Here is a 12,500-nt window from a genome sequence, read left to right on the forward strand (position 1 = left end):
CATCTCAAAACCAGCATTGAAGGAAGCAAGAACAAGAGAGAGGAAAAAAAAAAGGCCTACGGCACCTGGTATTCCCAGGTGGTCTCCCATCCAAGTACTAACCAGGCCCGCCCCTGCTTAGCTTCCAAGATCAGACAAGATTGGGCTTGTTCAGGGTGGTGTGGCTGTAGGTGTTGGTTGCTTACAGACCTACATCTCTTATACATCTCAAAACCAGCATTGAAGGAAGCAAGAACAAGAGAGAGAGAAAAAAAAGGCCTACAGCACCTGGTATTCCCAGGTGGTCTCCCATCCAAGTACTAACCAGGCCTGGCCCTGCTTAGTTTCCAAGATCAGGCGAGATTGGGCTTGTTCAGGATGGTGTGGCTGTAGGTATTTGCTGCCTACTGACCTACATCTCAAAACCAGCATTGAAGGAAGCAAGAACAAGAGAGAGAGAAAAAAAAGGCCTACAGCACCTGGTATTCCCAGGTGGTCTCCCATCCAAGTACTAACCAGGCCCAGCCCTGCTTAGCTTCCAAGATCAGACGAGATTGTTCTTGTTCAGGGTGGTATGGCTATAGGTATTGGTTACCTACTGACCTACATCTCTTATACATCTTAAAACCAGCATTGAAGGAAGCAAGAACAAGAGAGAGAAAAAAAAAAAGGCTTACAGCACCTGGTATTCCCAGGTGGTCTCCCATCCAAGAACTAACCAGGCCTGCCACTGCTTAGCTTTCAAGATCAGAGGAGATTGGGCTTGTTCAGGGTGATGTGGCTGTAGGTATTGGTTCCCTCCTGACCTACATCTCTTATACATCTCAAAACCAGCATTGAAGGAAGCAAGAACAAGAGAGAGAAAAAAAAAGGCCTAAAGCACCTGGTATTCCCTGGTGGTCTCCCATCCAAGTACTAACCAGGCCCAGCCCTGCTTAGCTTCCAAAATCAGACGAGATTGGGCTTGTTTAGGGTGGCAACTCTGTAGGTATTGGTTGCCTACTGACCTACATCTCTAATTCATCTTAAAACCAGCATTGAAGGAAGCAAGAACAAGAGAGAGAAAAAAAAAAAGGCCTACGGCACCTGGTATTTGCAGGTGGTCTCCCATCGAAGTACTAACCAGGCCCAGCCCTGCTTAGCTTCCAAGATCAGACGAGATTGTTCTTGTTCAGGGTGGTGTGGCTGTGGGTATTTGTTGCCTACTGACCTACATCTCTCATACATCTCAAAACCAGCATTGAAGGAAGCAAGAACAAGAGAGAAAAAAATAAAAGGCCTACGGCACCTGGTATTCCCAGGTGGTCTCCCATCCAAGTACTAACCAGGCCCACCCCTGCTTAGCTTCCAAGATCAGACGAGATTGGGCTTGTTCAGGGTGGTGTGGCTGTAGGTATTTGTTGCCTACTGACCTACATCTCAAAACCAGCATTGAAGGAAGCAAGAACAAGAGAGAGAAAAAAAAAGGCATACAGCACCTGGAATTCCCAGGTGGTCTCCCATCCAAATACTAACCAGGCCCGTTCCTGCTTAGCTTTCAAGATCAGACGAGATTGGGCTTGTTCAGGGTGGTGTGGCTGAAGGTATTGGTTGTGTACTGACCTACATCTCTTATACATCTCAAAACCAGCATTAAAGGAAGCAAGAACAAGAGAGAGAAAAAAAAGGCCTACGGCACCTGGTATTCCCAGGTGGTCTCCCATCCAAGTACTAACCAGGCCTGCCCCTGCTTAGCTTCCAAGATCAGACGAGATTGGGCTTGTTCAGGGTGGTGTGGCTGTAGGTGTTGGTTGCTTAAAGACCTACATCTCTTATACATCTCAAAACCAGCATGAAGGACGCAAGAACAAAAGAGAGAGAAAAAAAAGGCCTACAGCACCTGGTATTCCCAGGTGGTCTCCCATCCAAGTACTAACCAAGCCCGCCCTGCTTACCTTCCAAGATCAGACGAGATTGGGCTTGTTCAGGGTGGTGTGGCTGTAGGTATTTGTTGTCTACTGACCTACATCTCAAAACCAGCATTGAAGGAAGCAAGAACAAGAGAGAGAAAAAAAAAGGCATACAGCACCTAGAATTCCCAGGTGGTCTCCCATCCAAGTACTAACCAGGCCCGTTCCTGCTTAGCTTTCAAGATCAGATAAGATTGGGCTTGTTCAGGGTGGTGTGGCCGTGGGTATTGGTTGTCTACTGACCTACATCTCTTATACATCTCAAAACCAGCATTAAAGGAAGCAAGAACAAGAGAGAGAAAAAAAAAGGCCTACGGCACCTGGTATTCCCAGGTGGTCTCCCATCCAAGTACTAACCAGGCCTCTCCCTGCTTAGCTTCCAAGATCAGGCGAGATTGGGCTTGTGCAGGGTGGTGTGGCTGTAGGTATTGGTTATCTACTGACCTACATCTCTCATACATCTCAAAAACAGCATTGAAGGAAGCAAGAACAAGAGAGAGGAAAAAAAAAAGGCCTACGGCACCTGGTATTCCCAGGTGGTCTCCCATCCAAGTACTAACCAGGCCCGCCCCTGCTTAGCTTCCAAGATCAGACAAGATTGGGCTTGTTCAGGGTGGTGTGGCTGTAGGTGATGGTTGCTTACAGACCTACATCTCTTATACATCTCAAAACCAGCATTGAAGGAAGCAAGAACAAGAGAGAGAGAAAAAAAAGGCCTACAGCACCTGGTATTCCCAGGTGGTCTCCCATCCAAGTACTAACCAGGCCTGGCCCTGCTTAGTTTCCAAGATCAGGCGAGATTGGGCTTGTTCAGGATGGTGTGGCTGTAGGTATTTGCTGCCTACTGACCTACATCTCAAAACCAGCATTGAAGGAAGCAAGAACAAGAGAGAGAGAAAAAAAAGGCCTACAGCACCTGGTATTCCCAGGTGGTCTCCCATCCAAGTACTAACCAGGCCCAGCCCTGCTTAGCTTCCAAGATCAGACGAGATTGTTCTTGTTCAGGGTGGTATGGCTATAGGTATTGGTTACCTACTGACCTACATCTCTTATACATCTTAAAACCAGCATTGAAGGAAGCAAGAACAAGAGAGAGAAAAAAAAAAAGGCTTATGGCACCTGGTATTCCCAGGTGGTCTCCCATCCAAGAACTAACCAGGCCTGCCACTGCTTAGCTTTCAAGATCAGAGGAGATTGGGCTTGTTCAGGGTGATGTGGCTGTAGGTATTGGTTCCCTCCTGACCTACATCTCTTATACATCTCAAAACCAGCATTGAAGGAAGCAAGAACAAGAGAGAGAAAAAAAAAGGCCTAAAGCACCTGGTATTCCCTGGTGGTCTCCCATCCAAGTACTAACCAGGCCCAGCCCTGCTTAGCTTCCAAAATCAGACGAGATTGGGCTTGTTTAGGGTGGCAACTCTGTAGGTATTGGTTGCCTACTGACCTACATCTCTAATTCATCTTAAAACCAGCATTGAAGGAAGCAAGAACAAGAGAGAGAAAAAAAAAAAGGCCTACGGCACCTGGTATTTGCAGGTGGTCTCCCATCGAAGTACTAACCAGGCCCAGCCCTGCTTAGCTTCCAAGATCAGACGAGATTGTTCTTGTTCAGGGTGGTGTGGCTGTGGGTATTTGTTGCCTACTGACCTACATCTCTCATACATCTCAAAACCAGCATTGAAGGAAGCAAGAACAAGAGAGAGAAAAATAAAAGGCCTACGGCACCTGGTATTCCCAGGTGGTCTCCCATCCAAGTACTAACCAGGCCCACCCCTGCTTAGCTTCCAAGATCAGACGAGATTGGGCTTGTTCAGGGTGGTGTGGCTGTAGGTATTTGTTGCCTACTGACCTACATCTCAAAACCAGCATTGAAGGAAGCAAGAACAAGAGAGAGAAAAAAAAGGCATACAGCAACTGGAATTCCCAGGTGGTCTCCCATCCAAATACTAACCAGGCCCGTTCCTGCTTAGCTTTCAAGATCAGATGAGATTGGGCTTGTTCAGGGTGGTGTGGCTGAAGGTATTGGTTGTGTACTGACCTACATCTCTTATACATCTCAAAACCAGCATTAAAGGAAGCAAGAACAAGAGAGAGAAAAAAAAAGGCCTACGGCACCTGGTATTCCCAGGTGGTCTCCCATCCAAGTACTAACCAGGCCTGCCCCTGCTTAGCTTCCAAGATCAGACGAGATTGGGCTTGTTCAGGGTGGTGTGGCTGTAGGTGTTGGTTGCTTAAAGACCTACATCTCTTATACATCTCAAAACCAGCATGAAGGACGCAAGAACAAAAGAGAGAGAAAAAAAAGGCCTACAGCACCTGGTATTCCCAGGTGGTCTCCCATCCAAGTACTAACCAAGCCCGGCCCTGCTTACCTTCCAAGATCAGACGAGATTGGGCTTGTTCAGGGTGGTGTGGCTGTAGGTATTTGTTGTCTACTGACCTACATCTCAAAACCAGCATTGAAGGAAGCAAGAACAAGAGAGAGAAAAAAAAAGGCATACAGCACCTAGAATTCCCAGGTGGTCTCCCATCCAAGTACTAACCAGGCCTGTTCCTGCTTAGCTTTCAAGATCAGATAAGATTGGGCTTGTTCAGGGTGGTGTGGCCGTGGGTATTGGTTGTCTACTGACCTACATCTCTTATACATCTCAAAACCAGCATTAAAGGAAGCAAGAACAAGAGAGAGAAAAAAAAAGGCCTACGGCACCTGGTATTCCCAGGTGGTCTCCCATCCAAGTACTAACCAGGCCTCTCCCTGCTTAGCTTCCAAGATCAGGCGAGATTGGGCTTGTGCAGGGTGGTGTGGCTGTAGGTATTGGTTATCTACTGACCTACATCTCTCATACATCTCAAAACCAGCATTGAAGGAAGCAAGAACAAGAGAGAGGAAAAAAAAAAGGCCTACGGCACCTGGTATTCCCAGGTGGTCTCCCATCCAAGTACTAACCAGGCCCGCCCCTGCTTAGCTTCCAAGATCAGACAAGATTGGGCTTGTTCAGGGTGGTGTGGCTGTAGGTGTTGGTTGCTTACAGACCTACATCTCTTATACATCTCAAAACCAGCATTGAAGGAAGCAAGAACAAGAGAGAGAGAAAAAAAAGGCCTACAGCACCTGGTATTCCCAGGTGGTCTCCCATCCAAGTACTAACCAGGCCTGGCCCTGCTTAGTTTCCAAGATCAGGCGAGATTGGGCTTGTTCAGGATGGTGTGGCTGTAGGTATTTGCTGCCTACTGACCTACATCTCAAAACCAGCATTGAAGGAAGCAAGAACAAGAGAGAGAGAAAAAAAAGGCCTACAGCACCTGGTATTCCCAGGTGGTCTCCCATCCAAGTACTAACCAGGCCCAGCCCTGCTTAGCTTCCAAGATCAGATGAGATTGTTCTTGTTCAGGGTGGTATGGCTATAGGTATTGGTTACCTACTGACCTACATCTCTTATACATCTTAAAACCAGCATTGAAGGAAGCAAGAACAAGAGAGAGAAAAAAAAAAAGGCTTACGGCACCTGGTATTCCCAGGTGGTCTCCCATCCAAGAACTAACCAGGCCTGCCACTGCTTAGCTTTCAAGATCAGAGGAGATTGGGCTTGTTCAGGGTGATGTGGCTGTAGGTATTGGTTCCCTCCTGACCTACATCTCTTATACATCTCAAAACCAGCATTGAAGGAAGCAAGAACAAGAGAGAGAAAAAAAAAGGCCTAAAGCACCTGGTATTCCCTGGTGGTCTCCCATCCAAGTACTAACCAGGCCCAGCCCTGCTTAGCTTCCAAAATCAGACGAGATTGGGCTTGTTTAGGGTGGCAACTCTGTAGGTATTGGTTGCCTACTGACCTACATCTCTAATTCATTTTAAAACCAGCATTGAAGGAAGCAAGAACAAGAGAGAGAAAAAAAAAAAGGCCTACGGCACCTGGTATTTGCAGGTGGTCTCCCATCGAAGTACTAACCAGGCCCAGACCTGCTTAGCTTCCAAGATCAGACGAGATTGTTCTTGTTCAGGGTGGTGTGGCTGTGGGTATTTGTTGCCTACTGACCTACATCTCTCATACATCTCAAAACCAGCATTGAAGGAAGCAAGAACAAGAGAGAGAAAAATAAAAGGCCTACGGCACCTGGTATTCCCAGGTGGTCTCCCATCCAAGTACTAACCAGGCCCACCCCTGCTTAGCTTCCAAGATCAGACGAGATTGGGCTTGTTCAGGGTTGTGTGGCTGTAGGTATTTGTTGCCTACTGACCTACATCTCAAAACCAGCATTGAAGGAAGCAAGAACAAGAGAGAGAAAAAAAAAGGCATACAGCACCTGGAATTCCCAGGTGGTCTCCCATCCAAATACTAACCAGGCCCGTTCCTGCTTAGCTTTCAAGATCAGACGAGATTGGGCTTGTTCAGGGTGGTGTGGCTGAAGGTATTGGTTGTGTACTGACCTACATCTCTTATACATCTCAAAACCAGCATTAAAGGAAGCAAGAACAAGAGAGAGAAAAAAAAGGTCTACGGCACCTGGTATTCCCAGGTGGTCTCCCATCCAAGTACTAACCAGGCCTGCCCCTGCTTAGCTTCCAAGATCAGATGAGATTGGGCTTGTTCAGGGTGGTGTGGCTGTAGGTGTTGGTTGCTTACAGACCTACATCTCTCATACATCTCAAAACCAGCATTGAAGGAAGCAAGAACAAGAGAGAGAAAAATAAAAGGCCTACGGCACCTGGTATTCCCAGGTGGTCTCCCATCCAAGTACTAACCAGGCCCACCCCTGCTTAGCTTCCAAGATCAGACGAGATTGGGCTTGTTCAGGGTGGTGTGGCTGTAGGTATTTGTTGCCTACTGACCTACATCTCAAAACCAGCATTGAAGGAAGCAAGAACAAGAGAGAGAAAAAAAAAGGCATACAGCACCTGGAATTCCCAGGTGGTCTCCCATCCAAATACTAACCAGGCCCGTTCCTGCTTAGCTTTCAAGATCAGACGAGATTGGGCTTGTTCAGGGTGGTGTGGCTGTAGGTATTGGTTGTCTACTGAGCTACATCTCTTATTCATTTCAAAACCAGCATTAATGGAAGCAAGAACAAGAGAGAGAAAAAAAAGGCATACGGCACCTGGTATTCCCAGGTGGTCTCCCATCCAAGTACTAACCAGGCCCAGCCCTGCTTAGCTTCCAAGATCAGATGAGATTGGTCTTGTTCAGGGTGGTGTGGCTGTAGGGATTGCATCCCTCCTGACCTACAACTCTTATACATCTCAAAACCAGCATTGAAGGAAGCAAGAACAAGAGAGAGAAAAAAAAAGGCCTAAAGCACCTGGTATTCCCAGGTGGTCTCCCATCCAAGTACTAACCAGGCCCAGCCCTGCTTAGCTTCCAAGATCAGACAAAATTGTTCTTGTTCAGGGTGGTGTGGTTGTAGGTATTGGTTGCCTACTGACCTACATCTCTTATACATCTCAAAACCAGCATTGAAGGAAGCAAGAACAAGAGAGAGAAAAAAAAAGGGCCTACAGCACCTGGTATTCCCAGGTGGTCTCCCATCCAAGTACTAACCAGGCCCAGCCCTGCTTAACTTCCAAGATCAGACAAGATTGTTCTTGTTCAGGGTGGTATGGCTATAGGTATTGGTTGCCTACTGACCTACATCTCTTATACATCTTAAAACCAGCATTGAAGGAAGCAAGAACAAGAGAGAGAAAAAAAAAAAGGCTTACGGCACCTGGTATTCCCAGGTGGTCTCCCATCCAAGAACTAACCAGGTCCGCCCCTGCTTAGCTTTCAAGATCAGAGGAGATTGGGCTTGTTCAGGGTGGTGTGGCTGTAGGTATTGGTTCCCTCCTGACCTACATCTCTTATACATCTCAAAACCAGCATTGAAGGAAGCAAGAACAAGAGAGAGAAAAAAAAAGCCTAAAGCACTTGGTATTCGTAGGTGGTCTCCCATCCAAGTACTAACCAGGCCCAGCACTGCTTAGCTTCCAAAATCAGACGAGATTGGGCTTGTTTAGGGTGGCAACTCTGTAGGTATTGGTTGCCTACTGACCTACATCTCTAATTCATCTTAAAACCAGCATTGAAGGAAGCAAGAACAAGAGAGAGAAAAAAAAAAGGCTTACAACACCTGGAATTCCCAGCTGGTCACCCATCCAAGTACATACCAGGCCCAGCCCTGCTTAGCTTCCAAGATCAGACGAGATTGTTCTTGTTCAGGGTGGTGTGGCTGTAGATATTGGTTGCCTACTGACCTACATCTCTTATACATCTCAAAACCAGCATTGAAGGAAGCAAGAACAAGAGAGAGAGAGAGAAAAAAAAAGGCCTATGGCACCTGGTATTCCCAGGTGGTCTCCCAACCAAGTACTAACCAGGCCCAGCCCTGCTTAGCTTCCAAGATCAGACGGGATTGGGCTTGCTCAGTGTGGTGTGGCTGTAGGTATTTGTTGCCTACTGACCTACATCTCAAAACCTGCATTGAAGGAAGCAAGAACAAGAGAGAGAAAAAAAATGGCCTACGGCACCTGGTATTCCCAGGTGGTCTCCCAACCAAGTACTAACCAGGCCCAGCCCTGCTTAGCTTCCAACATCAGACGGGATTGGGCTTGCTCAGTGTGGTGTGGCTGTAGGTATTTGTTGCCTACTGACCTACATCTCAAAACCAGCATTGAAGGAAGCAAGAACAAGAGAGAGAGAGAGAAAAAAAAAGGCCTATGGCACCTGGTATTCCCAGGTGGTCTCCCCACCAAGTACTAACCAGACCCGGCCCTGCTTAGCTTCCTAGGTCAGATGAGATTGGGCTTGTTCAGGGTGGTGTGGCTGCAGGTATTGGTTGCCTACTGACCTACATCTCTTATACATCTCAAAACCAGCATTAAAGGAAGTAAGAACAAGAGAGAGAAAAAAAAAGGCCTACGGCACCTGGTATTCCCAGGTGGTCTCCCATCCAAGTACTAACGAGACCTGGCCCTGCTTAGCTTCCAAGTTCAGGTGAGATTGGGCTTGTTCAGGGTGGTGTGGCTGTAGGTATTGGTTATCTACTGAGCTACATCTCTTATTCATCTCAAAACCAGCATTGAAGGAAGCAAGAACAAGAGAGAGAAAAAAAAATGCCTACGGCACTGTGGTATTCCCAGGTTGTCTCCCTTCCAAGTACTAACCAGGACCGGCCCTGCTTAGCTTCCAAGATCAGACGAAATTGGGCTTGCTCAGTGTGTTGTGGCTGTAGGTATTTGTTGCCTACTGACCTACATCTCAAAACCAGCATTGAAGGAAGCAAGAACAAGAGAGAGAAAAAAAAAGGCCTACAGCACCTGGAATTCCCAGGTTGCCTCACATGGGTATTGGTTGCCTACTGACCTACATCTCTTATTCATCTCAAAACCAGCATTGAAGGAAGCAAGAACAAGAGAGAGACAAAAAAAGGCCTACGGCACCTGGTATTCCCAGGTGGTCTCCCATCCAAGTACTAACCAGGCCCAGCCCTGCTTAGCTTCCAGGATCAGACGAGATTGTTCTTCTTTAGGGTGGTGTGGCTGTTGGTTGCATACTGACCTACATCTCTTATACATCTCAAAACCAGCATTGAAGGAAGCAAGAACAAGAGAGAGAAAAAAAAAAAAGGCTTACAGCACCTCAAATTCCCAGGTGGTCTCCCATCCAAGTACTAACCAAGCCCAGCCCTGCTTAGCTTCCAAGATCAGTCAAAATTCAGCTTGTTCAGGGTGGTGTGGCTGTAGGTATTTGTTGCTTACTGACCTACATCTCTCATACATCTCAAAACCAGCATTGAAGGAAGCAAGAATAAGAGAGAGAAAAAAAAAAAGCCTATGGCACCTGGTATTCCCAGGTGGTCTCCCATCCAAGTACTAACCAGGCCCGCCCCTGCTTAGCTTCCAAGATCAGACGAAATTGTTCTTGTTCAGGGTGGTGTGGCTGTAGGTATTGGTTGCCTACTGACCTACATCTCTTATAGATCTCAAAACCAGCATTGAAGGAAGCAAGAACAAGAGAGAGAAAAAAAAAGGCCTAAAGCACCTGGTATTCCCAGGTGGTCTCCCATCCAAGTACTAACCAGGCCCAGCCCTGCTTAGCTTCCAGGATCAGACGAGATTGTTCTTCTTTAGGGTGGTGTGGCTGTAGGTATTGGTTGCATACTGACCTACATCTCTTATACATCTCAAAACCAGCATTGAAGGAAGCAAGAACAAGAGAGAGAAAAAAAAAAAGGCTTACAGCACCTCAAATTCCCAGGTGGTCTCCCATCCAAGTACTAACCAAGCCCAGCCCTGCTTAGCTTCCAAGATCAGTCAAAATTCAGCTTGTTCAGGGTGGTGTGGCTGTAGGTATTTGTTGTTTACTGACCTACATCTCTCATACATCTCAAAACCAGCATTGAAGGAAGCAAGAATAAGAGAGAGAAAAAAAAAAAGCCTATGGCACCTGGTATTCCCAGGTGGTCTCCCATCCAAGTACTAACCAGGCCCGCCCCTGCTTAGCTTCCAAGATCAGATGAAATTGTTCTTGTTCAGGGTGGTGTGGCTGTAGGTATAGATTGGCTACTGACCTAGATCTCTTATACATCTCAAAACCAGCATTGAAGGAAGCAAGAACAAGAGAGAGAAAAAAAAAGGCCTACAGCACCTGGTATTCCCAGGTGGTCTCCCATCCAAGTACTAACCAGGCCCAGCCCTGCTTAGCTTCCAAGATCAGACGAGATTGTTCTTCTTTAGGGTGGTGTGGCTGTAGGTATTGGTTGCCTACTGACCTACATCTCTTATACATCTCAAAACCAGCATTGAAGGAAGCAAGAACAAGAGAGAGAAAAAAAAAAAGGCTTACAGCACCTCAAATTCCCAGGTGGTCTCCCATCCAAGTACTAACCAAGCCCAGCCCTGCTTAGCTTCCAAGATCAGTCAAAATTGAGCTTGTTCAGGGTGGTGTGGCTGTAGGTATTTGTTGCTTACTGACCTACATCTCTCATACATCTCAAAACCAGCATTGAAGGAAGCAAGAATAAGAGAGAGAAAAAAAAAAGGCCTATGGCACCTGGTATTCCCAGGTGGTCTCCCATCCAAGTACTAACCAGGCCCGCCCCTGCTTAGCTTCCAAGATCAGACGAGATTGGGCTTGTTCAGGGTGGCGTGGCTGTAGGTATTGGTTGTCTACTGACCTACATCTCTTATACATCTCGAAACCAGCATTGAAGGAAGCAAGAACAAGAGAGAGAAAAAAAAAAAGGCTTGCAACACCTGGAATTCCCAGGTGGTCTCCCATCCAAGTACTTACCAGGCCCAGCACTGCTTAGCTTCCAAGATCAGTTAAGATTGGGCTTGTTCAGGGTGGTGTGGCTGTAGGTATTGGTTGCCTACTGACCTACATCTCTAATTCATCTAAAAACCAGCATTGAAGGAAGCAAGAACAAAAGAGAGAAAAAAAAAAGGCCTATGGCACCTGGTATTCCCAGGTGGTCTCCCATCCAATTACTAACCAGGCCTGACCCTGCTTAGTTTCCAAGATCAGACGAGATCAGGCTTGTTCAGTGTGGTGTGGCTGTAGTTATTTGTTGCCTACTGACCTACATCTCAAAACCAGCATTGAAGGAAGCAAGAACAAGAGAGAGAAAAAAAAAAGGCCAACAGCTCCTGGAATTCCCAAGTGGTCTCCCATCCAAGTACTAACCAGGCCCAGCCCTGCTTAGCTTCCAAGATCAGGCTTGTTCAGGGTGGTGTGGCTGTAGGTATTGGTTGCCTACTGACCTACATGTCTTATACATCTCAAAACCACCATTGAAGGAAGCAAGAACAAGAGAGAGAGAGAGAAAAAAAAAGGCCTATGGCACCTGGTATTCCCAGGTGGTCTCCCAACCAAGTACTAACCAGACTGGGCCCTGCTTAGCTTCCTAGGTCAGATGAGATTGGGCTTGTTCAGGGTGGTGTGGCTGTAGGCATTGGTTGCCTACTGACCTACATGTCTTATACATCTCAAAACCAGCATTGAAGGAAGCAAGAACAAGAGAGAGAGAGAGAGAGAAAAAAAAGGCCTACAGCACCTGGTATTCCCAGGTGGTCTCCCAACCAAGTACTAACCAGGCCCGGCCCTGCTTAGCTTCCAAGATCAGATGGGATTGGGCTTGCTCAGTGTGGTGTGGCTGTAGGTATTTGTTGCCTACTGACCTACATCTCAAAACCAGCATTGAAGGAAGCAAGAACAAGAGAGAGAAAAAAAAAAAGGCTTACAGCACCTTGAATTCCCAGGTGGTCTCCCATCCAAGTACTAACCAAGCCTGGCCCTGCTTAGCTTCCAAGATCAGTCAAGATTGGGCTTGTTCAGGGTGATGTTGCTGTAGGTATTTGTTGCCTACTGACCTACATCTCTTATACATCTCAAAACCAGTATTGAAGGAAGCAAGAACAAGAGAGAGAAAAAAAAGGCCTACAGCACCTGGTATTCCCAGGTGGTCTCCCATCAAAGTACTAACCAGGCCTGGCCCTGCTTAGATTCCAAGATCAGGCAAGATTGGGCTTGTTCAGGGTGGTGTGGCTGTAGGTATTTTTTGCCTACTGACCTACATCTCAAAACCAGCATTGAAGGAAGC

At 46.9% G+C, this 12,500-nt stretch overlaps 8 non-coding genes and 51 pseudogenes across 8 annotated transcripts; all 59 read right to left on the reverse strand.

Annotated features, from left to right (window-relative positions):
• Nucleotides 1-53: 53 nt before the first annotated feature.
• On the reverse strand, nucleotides 54-172 carry LOC142131554 (5S ribosomal RNA; annotated as a pseudogene).
• Nucleotides 173-255: 83 nt separating this feature from the next.
• LOC142131600 (5S ribosomal RNA) lies at nucleotides 256-374 on the reverse strand (annotated as a pseudogene).
• A 72-nt stretch (nucleotides 375-446) lies between these two features.
• LOC142131816 (5S ribosomal RNA) lies at nucleotides 447-565 on the reverse strand. The gene has a single exon (XR_012686456.1). It is a non-coding gene; the product is annotated as a 5S ribosomal RNA (ribosomal RNA).
• An 84-nt stretch (nucleotides 566-649) lies between these two features.
• Nucleotides 650-768, reverse strand: LOC142131927 (5S ribosomal RNA; annotated as a pseudogene).
• Nucleotides 769-850: 82 nt separating this feature from the next.
• On the reverse strand, nucleotides 851-969 carry LOC142131880 (5S ribosomal RNA; annotated as a pseudogene).
• Nucleotides 970-1,053: 84 nt separating this feature from the next.
• On the reverse strand, nucleotides 1,054-1,172 carry LOC142131841 (5S ribosomal RNA; annotated as a pseudogene).
• Nucleotides 1,173-1,255: 83 nt separating this feature from the next.
• LOC142131584 (5S ribosomal RNA) lies at nucleotides 1,256-1,374 on the reverse strand. The gene has a single exon (XR_012686433.1). It is a non-coding gene; the product is annotated as a 5S ribosomal RNA (ribosomal RNA).
• A 71-nt stretch (nucleotides 1,375-1,445) lies between these two features.
• On the reverse strand, nucleotides 1,446-1,564 carry LOC142131731 (5S ribosomal RNA; annotated as a pseudogene).
• Nucleotides 1,565-1,645: 81 nt separating this feature from the next.
• LOC142131563 (5S ribosomal RNA) lies at nucleotides 1,646-1,764 on the reverse strand (annotated as a pseudogene).
• Nucleotides 1,765-1,846: 82 nt separating this feature from the next.
• Nucleotides 1,847-1,964, reverse strand: LOC142131590 (5S ribosomal RNA; annotated as a pseudogene).
• Nucleotides 1,965-2,035: 71 nt separating this feature from the next.
• On the reverse strand, nucleotides 2,036-2,154 carry LOC142131812 (5S ribosomal RNA; annotated as a pseudogene).
• An 82-nt stretch (nucleotides 2,155-2,236) lies between these two features.
• LOC142131665 (5S ribosomal RNA) lies at nucleotides 2,237-2,355 on the reverse strand (annotated as a pseudogene).
• An 84-nt stretch (nucleotides 2,356-2,439) lies between these two features.
• LOC142131555 (5S ribosomal RNA) lies at nucleotides 2,440-2,558 on the reverse strand (annotated as a pseudogene).
• Nucleotides 2,559-2,641: 83 nt separating this feature from the next.
• Nucleotides 2,642-2,760, reverse strand: LOC142131601 (5S ribosomal RNA; annotated as a pseudogene).
• A 72-nt stretch (nucleotides 2,761-2,832) lies between these two features.
• Nucleotides 2,833-2,951, reverse strand: LOC142131828 (5S ribosomal RNA). Its single transcript, XR_012686457.1, has one exon. It is a non-coding gene; the product is annotated as a 5S ribosomal RNA (ribosomal RNA).
• Nucleotides 2,952-3,236: 285 nt separating this feature from the next.
• On the reverse strand, nucleotides 3,237-3,355 carry LOC142131881 (5S ribosomal RNA; annotated as a pseudogene).
• Nucleotides 3,356-3,439: 84 nt separating this feature from the next.
• On the reverse strand, nucleotides 3,440-3,558 carry LOC142131842 (5S ribosomal RNA; annotated as a pseudogene).
• Nucleotides 3,559-3,641: 83 nt separating this feature from the next.
• LOC142131596 (5S ribosomal RNA) lies at nucleotides 3,642-3,760 on the reverse strand. The gene has a single exon (XR_012686435.1). It is a non-coding gene; the product is annotated as a 5S ribosomal RNA (ribosomal RNA).
• A 70-nt stretch (nucleotides 3,761-3,830) lies between these two features.
• Nucleotides 3,831-3,949, reverse strand: LOC142131848 (5S ribosomal RNA; annotated as a pseudogene).
• Nucleotides 3,950-4,031: 82 nt separating this feature from the next.
• On the reverse strand, nucleotides 4,032-4,150 carry LOC142131564 (5S ribosomal RNA; annotated as a pseudogene).
• Nucleotides 4,151-4,232: 82 nt separating this feature from the next.
• On the reverse strand, nucleotides 4,233-4,351 carry LOC142131644 (5S ribosomal RNA). Its single transcript, XR_012686439.1, has one exon. It is a non-coding gene; the product is annotated as a 5S ribosomal RNA (ribosomal RNA).
• A 71-nt stretch (nucleotides 4,352-4,422) lies between these two features.
• Nucleotides 4,423-4,541, reverse strand: LOC142131909 (5S ribosomal RNA; annotated as a pseudogene).
• Nucleotides 4,542-4,623: 82 nt separating this feature from the next.
• LOC142131666 (5S ribosomal RNA) lies at nucleotides 4,624-4,742 on the reverse strand (annotated as a pseudogene).
• Nucleotides 4,743-4,826: 84 nt separating this feature from the next.
• On the reverse strand, nucleotides 4,827-4,945 carry LOC142131556 (5S ribosomal RNA; annotated as a pseudogene).
• Nucleotides 4,946-5,028: 83 nt separating this feature from the next.
• On the reverse strand, nucleotides 5,029-5,147 carry LOC142131602 (5S ribosomal RNA; annotated as a pseudogene).
• Nucleotides 5,148-5,219: 72 nt separating this feature from the next.
• Nucleotides 5,220-5,338, reverse strand: LOC142131718 (5S ribosomal RNA). Its single transcript, XR_012686447.1, has one exon. It is a non-coding gene; the product is annotated as a 5S ribosomal RNA (ribosomal RNA).
• Nucleotides 5,339-5,422: 84 nt separating this feature from the next.
• On the reverse strand, nucleotides 5,423-5,541 carry LOC142131976 (5S ribosomal RNA; annotated as a pseudogene).
• Nucleotides 5,542-5,623: 82 nt separating this feature from the next.
• LOC142131882 (5S ribosomal RNA) lies at nucleotides 5,624-5,742 on the reverse strand (annotated as a pseudogene).
• An 84-nt stretch (nucleotides 5,743-5,826) lies between these two features.
• LOC142131929 (5S ribosomal RNA) lies at nucleotides 5,827-5,945 on the reverse strand (annotated as a pseudogene).
• Nucleotides 5,946-6,028: 83 nt separating this feature from the next.
• LOC142131569 (5S ribosomal RNA) lies at nucleotides 6,029-6,147 on the reverse strand (annotated as a pseudogene).
• Nucleotides 6,148-6,218: 71 nt separating this feature from the next.
• On the reverse strand, nucleotides 6,219-6,337 carry LOC142131732 (5S ribosomal RNA; annotated as a pseudogene).
• An 81-nt stretch (nucleotides 6,338-6,418) lies between these two features.
• LOC142131599 (5S ribosomal RNA) lies at nucleotides 6,419-6,537 on the reverse strand (annotated as a pseudogene).
• Nucleotides 6,538-6,620: 83 nt separating this feature from the next.
• On the reverse strand, nucleotides 6,621-6,739 carry LOC142131608 (5S ribosomal RNA). Its single transcript, XR_012686436.1, has one exon. It is a non-coding gene; the product is annotated as a 5S ribosomal RNA (ribosomal RNA).
• Nucleotides 6,740-6,810: 71 nt separating this feature from the next.
• LOC142131664 (5S ribosomal RNA) lies at nucleotides 6,811-6,929 on the reverse strand (annotated as a pseudogene).
• An 81-nt stretch (nucleotides 6,930-7,010) lies between these two features.
• On the reverse strand, nucleotides 7,011-7,129 carry LOC142131567 (5S ribosomal RNA; annotated as a pseudogene).
• An 82-nt stretch (nucleotides 7,130-7,211) lies between these two features.
• On the reverse strand, nucleotides 7,212-7,330 carry LOC142131877 (5S ribosomal RNA; annotated as a pseudogene).
• An 83-nt stretch (nucleotides 7,331-7,413) lies between these two features.
• LOC142131558 (5S ribosomal RNA) lies at nucleotides 7,414-7,532 on the reverse strand (annotated as a pseudogene).
• An 84-nt stretch (nucleotides 7,533-7,616) lies between these two features.
• Nucleotides 7,617-7,735, reverse strand: LOC142131820 (5S ribosomal RNA; annotated as a pseudogene).
• A 283-nt stretch (nucleotides 7,736-8,018) lies between these two features.
• On the reverse strand, nucleotides 8,019-8,137 carry LOC142131819 (5S ribosomal RNA; annotated as a pseudogene).
• An 88-nt stretch (nucleotides 8,138-8,225) lies between these two features.
• On the reverse strand, nucleotides 8,226-8,344 carry LOC142131613 (5S ribosomal RNA; annotated as a pseudogene).
• Nucleotides 8,345-8,415: 71 nt separating this feature from the next.
• Nucleotides 8,416-8,534, reverse strand: LOC142131640 (5S ribosomal RNA; annotated as a pseudogene).
• Nucleotides 8,535-8,611: 77 nt separating this feature from the next.
• On the reverse strand, nucleotides 8,612-8,730 carry LOC142131859 (5S ribosomal RNA; annotated as a pseudogene).
• An 82-nt stretch (nucleotides 8,731-8,812) lies between these two features.
• LOC142131773 (5S ribosomal RNA) lies at nucleotides 8,813-8,931 on the reverse strand (annotated as a pseudogene).
• Nucleotides 8,932-9,327: 396 nt separating this feature from the next.
• LOC142131874 (5S ribosomal RNA) lies at nucleotides 9,328-9,446 on the reverse strand (annotated as a pseudogene).
• Nucleotides 9,447-9,525: 79 nt separating this feature from the next.
• Nucleotides 9,526-9,644, reverse strand: LOC142131963 (5S ribosomal RNA; annotated as a pseudogene).
• Nucleotides 9,645-9,727: 83 nt separating this feature from the next.
• LOC142131825 (5S ribosomal RNA) lies at nucleotides 9,728-9,846 on the reverse strand (annotated as a pseudogene).
• Nucleotides 9,847-9,928: 82 nt separating this feature from the next.
• LOC142131866 (5S ribosomal RNA) lies at nucleotides 9,929-10,047 on the reverse strand (annotated as a pseudogene).
• An 84-nt stretch (nucleotides 10,048-10,131) lies between these two features.
• Nucleotides 10,132-10,250, reverse strand: LOC142131964 (5S ribosomal RNA; annotated as a pseudogene).
• An 83-nt stretch (nucleotides 10,251-10,333) lies between these two features.
• LOC142131786 (5S ribosomal RNA) lies at nucleotides 10,334-10,452 on the reverse strand (annotated as a pseudogene).
• An 82-nt stretch (nucleotides 10,453-10,534) lies between these two features.
• LOC142131614 (5S ribosomal RNA) lies at nucleotides 10,535-10,653 on the reverse strand (annotated as a pseudogene).
• Nucleotides 10,654-10,737: 84 nt separating this feature from the next.
• Nucleotides 10,738-10,856, reverse strand: LOC142131894 (5S ribosomal RNA; annotated as a pseudogene).
• An 83-nt stretch (nucleotides 10,857-10,939) lies between these two features.
• LOC142131598 (5S ribosomal RNA) lies at nucleotides 10,940-11,058 on the reverse strand (annotated as a pseudogene).
• Nucleotides 11,059-11,142: 84 nt separating this feature from the next.
• Nucleotides 11,143-11,261, reverse strand: LOC142131827 (5S ribosomal RNA; annotated as a pseudogene).
• An 83-nt stretch (nucleotides 11,262-11,344) lies between these two features.
• On the reverse strand, nucleotides 11,345-11,463 carry LOC142131935 (5S ribosomal RNA; annotated as a pseudogene).
• Nucleotides 11,464-11,535: 72 nt separating this feature from the next.
• Nucleotides 11,536-11,644, reverse strand: LOC142131915 (5S ribosomal RNA; annotated as a pseudogene).
• An 88-nt stretch (nucleotides 11,645-11,732) lies between these two features.
• LOC142131911 (5S ribosomal RNA) lies at nucleotides 11,733-11,851 on the reverse strand (annotated as a pseudogene).
• A 91-nt stretch (nucleotides 11,852-11,942) lies between these two features.
• On the reverse strand, nucleotides 11,943-12,061 carry LOC142131669 (5S ribosomal RNA). The gene has a single exon (XR_012686442.1). It is a non-coding gene; the product is annotated as a 5S ribosomal RNA (ribosomal RNA).
• Nucleotides 12,062-12,134: 73 nt separating this feature from the next.
• LOC142131943 (5S ribosomal RNA) lies at nucleotides 12,135-12,253 on the reverse strand (annotated as a pseudogene).
• An 81-nt stretch (nucleotides 12,254-12,334) lies between these two features.
• Nucleotides 12,335-12,453, reverse strand: LOC142131592 (5S ribosomal RNA; annotated as a pseudogene).
• Between the last annotated feature and the right edge of the window lie 47 nt (nucleotides 12,454-12,500).

Source organism: Mixophyes fleayi, unplaced genomic scaffold (genome assembly GCF_038048845.1).
Source record: "Mixophyes fleayi isolate aMixFle1 unplaced genomic scaffold, aMixFle1.hap1 Scaffold_350, whole genome shotgun sequence".
Classification (NCBI taxonomy): domain Eukaryota; kingdom Metazoa; phylum Chordata; class Amphibia; order Anura; family Limnodynastidae; genus Mixophyes; species Mixophyes fleayi.